Source organism: Orycteropus afer, unplaced genomic scaffold (genome assembly GCF_000298275.1).
Source record: "Orycteropus afer afer isolate SDZICR_OR568_19922 unplaced genomic scaffold, OryAfe1.0 scaffold00058, whole genome shotgun sequence".
Lineage (NCBI taxonomy): Eukaryota > Metazoa > Chordata > Mammalia > Tubulidentata > Orycteropodidae > Orycteropus > Orycteropus afer.
Genome location: NW_006921645.1, coordinates 1,083,764 through 1,087,404, shown reverse-complemented (window position 1 = coordinate 1,087,404; position 3,641 = coordinate 1,083,764).

The window sequence follows — 3,641 nt, the reverse complement described above, 5'->3', positions numbered from 1 at the left end:
GAATGCTCCCAAAGTCATCCTAAGAAGCAAGTGTAACTTCGATACCAAAACCAGGCAAAGACACCACTCAAAAAGAAAATCATAAACCATATTGCTTAGGAACATAGACTCAAAACTTCTCAACAAAATAGTAGCCAATAGAATCCAGCAATATATCAAATACTACTACTGCTAATATACCATGACAAAGTGGGATTCATATTAGGTAGGAAAGGATGGTCCAACATTAGAAAAACAATTAGCACAACCCTCCACAAAAAAATGAAACAGAAGACATTTGACAAGCAATCTGGCCAATATATTTTTCTCAATACCAATTTCAAAGGATCATCAGAAGCAGTTTGCCTTCAGCTGGCAAGCCAACAATATACTTTTACAGTGCTACCCTAGGAATTTATCAACTCACCAGCACTATGTCATAATTTAGTCTTTACGGATCTTGATCACCTTTTCCTTCCACAAGATATCACATTAGTACATTACATTGATGACATTACACTAATTGGACATAGTAAAGAAGAAACATTAATGACTCTAGTAGACTTATTAGTGAGACATCTGTGTGCTAACCCAAAACCAAACTCACTGCCATAGAGTTGATTCCACTCACAGTGACCCCCTTTGGGTTTCCGAAGTGGTAAATCTTTAGGGAAGTAGATAGCTCAGTCTTCCTTCTGTGAAATGGCTGGTGGGTTTGAACCACCAGCCTTCTGGTTAGCAGTCAAATGCCTTAGGGACTACGTCATCTGAGCTCCTTTGGGTGGGAAATCAACCTGAAAAAAATTCAGGCACTTTCCACCCCAGTGAAATTTCTACAGATCCAGTGGTGTGGGGCATGTCGAGATATTCCTACTTAAGTGAAGGATAAGTTATTGCCTTTGGTCAACCCACAACTAAAGAGGAGGCATAATGTCTGGTGGGCCTCTTTGGAATTTGGAGACAACATATCCCTCATTTGGATGTTTTGCTTCAGCCTATTTATCAAGAGACTCAAAAAGCTGCTAGTTTTGAGTGGGACCCAGAACAACAGAAGGCTCTGCGACAGGTTCAGGCTGCCATGCAAGCCACTCCACCACTTGTGAAGGGAAATCCTCCCAATGGGAAGGACTTTGAGCCATGCATCTGGTTGTTCACTTTGTGTGAAAGCAGAAATGGCCAGATGTATGATTGTATACTAATTCATGGGCTGTGACCAAAGGTTTGGTTGGATGATCTGGGACTTGGAAGGGACATGATTGGAAAATTGGTGACAAGGAGGTATGAGAAAGAAGTATGTAGAAATAGCTCTCCAAGGGCTGAAGGAATAAAGATAACTGTGTCTCATGTGAATGCTCAACAAAAGGTGATCTCAGCAAAGGAGGACTTTAACAATCAAGTGGATATGATGATGTGTTCTGTGAAAACCAGTCATCTTTCTCCCCAGCTACTCCTGTTATTGCCCAATAAGCTCATGAACAAAGTGGTCATGGTGGCAGGGATGGAGGTTATGCATGGGCTCAGCAACATGGACTCCCACTTACCAAAGCTAACTTAGCTACAGCCACTGATAAGGGTCAAATCTACCAGCAGCAGAGACCAACACCAAGTCCACTATATGGAACCATTCCTCGGGGTGATCAGTCAACAACCTGGTGGCAAGTTGATTACATCAGACCACTTCCATCATGGAATTGGGCAGCATTTTGCTCTTACCGGAATAGATACTTAATCTGGGTATGAATTTTCCTTCCCTGCATGGTATGCTTCTGCCAAAACTACCACCTGTGGATTTACAGAATGTCTTATCTACCATCATGGTATTCCACACAGCATTGCCTTGGATCAAGGGACTCACTTCACAGCAAATGAAGTGCCACTATGGGCCTATGCTCATGGAATTCATTGCTCTTACCATGTTCCCCATAATCCTGAAGCAAACTGCTTGATAGAATGATGGAATAACCTTCTAAAAACACAATTATGGCACCAGAAAGGTGACAAATACCTTGCAGAGTTGGGGCAGTGTTCTCCAGGAGGTGGTATATGCTCTAAACCAACATCTAATATATGGTGCTATTTCTTCAATAGCCAAGTTTCACAGGTCCAGGAACAAAGAGGTGGAAATGGAAGTGGTACCACTCATTATTACCACTACTGACCCACTCAAATTTTTTTTTGCTTCCTGTCCCTGTGAGTCTATGCTCTATGGGTCTGGAGGTCTTAGTCTCAAAGGGAGAAACACTCCCACCTAGAGACATGATATTGGTTGCAATGAATTGGAAGTTAAGAATGCCACCTCACCATTTTTACCTCCTCATGCCTCTGGATCAATACGTAAAGAAGGGAGTTATTGTATTGTCTGGTTGATAGATCCTGATTAAGAAGGGGAAATTGGATTGATGTTACATAATGGAGGAAAGAATTAATATGTCTGGCATACAGGAAATTCTTTAGGCCATCTCTTAGTACTACCATGCCCTGTGATTAAAGTCAATGAAAAACTACAGCAACCCAATTATGATATAACTACTCATGGGCCAGAGACTTCAGGAATGAAGATTTAACCACCACACCAGGCAAAGAACCACAACCAGCTGAGTTACTTGCTGAGAGCAAGGGGAATACAGAATGGTTATTGGAAGAAGATATTTCTAAATACCAGTTATGACCACATGACCAGTTGCAGAAATGAGGATTGTGATTGTTATACTTCTTCATTGCATGTGTGTTCCAAATATTTTTACTTTCCTCAGTTATAAACTGTAAAATGTATGCAGGGCTAATGCATTTTCTATTGTACATGTGTTAGTCATATCATGTTAGAAAGTGTGACTTTATAATTGTCTTTATTTAGAGATTATATGTGGTTAAGCAGATATGTCCAACTACCAAGTTGACAAGGGGTGGAATGTGATAGTTAAAGTTGTTTGTCAACTTGCTTGGATCATGATTCTGAGTGGTTTAAGCAGTTGTGGTGTGGTAGTTCCCATGATAAGATCTGATGTATATGCTTTGAGCAGTACATCACTTGAAAAGGAGTTTTCTTAAGAGTGTGGCCTGCTTCCTATATATATACATGAGCTTTGGTGGTGTAGTACCTAAGGCATATGACTGTTAACCAGAAGGCTGGTGGTTCAAATCCACCAGCTACTCCTCAGAAGGAATATTGGGCAATCTACTTCCACTGTGTTGCTGCCTCGGAAACCCAAGGAGGGGTCTCTATGAGTCAAATCTGACTTGATGGCAGTGAGTTTTGCCATATCTATATATGGAAGTCCTGGGAAAATTTGGGAATTTCTGTTCGATCTGGATTCTGTCGTGTTGTCTGCCAGTATTGAGTTCATCAGACCCTGTAGCTGCAAGAGGCAGGAAAAGCCTCCAGCTTGACATGTGGTCCACAAATTTGGACTTGCCAGCCTCTACAACTGTCCTGTGAGCCAACAATATACCATATTGCTTACTGATCTCAGATTCATCATCTGCCAAAGTCAGCAGCCTGCTATACTGCCTGCTGATCTTAGACTCATCAGCCCCTACAGCTGCATGAGCCGGGGAAAGCCTCCAGCTTGACATTGGATCTGGGAACTTGGGACTTGCCAGCTTCTATAACTCTGTGAGCCTTTTCCTGAGATAAATTTCTCTCTCTCTCTGTCTCTCTCTCT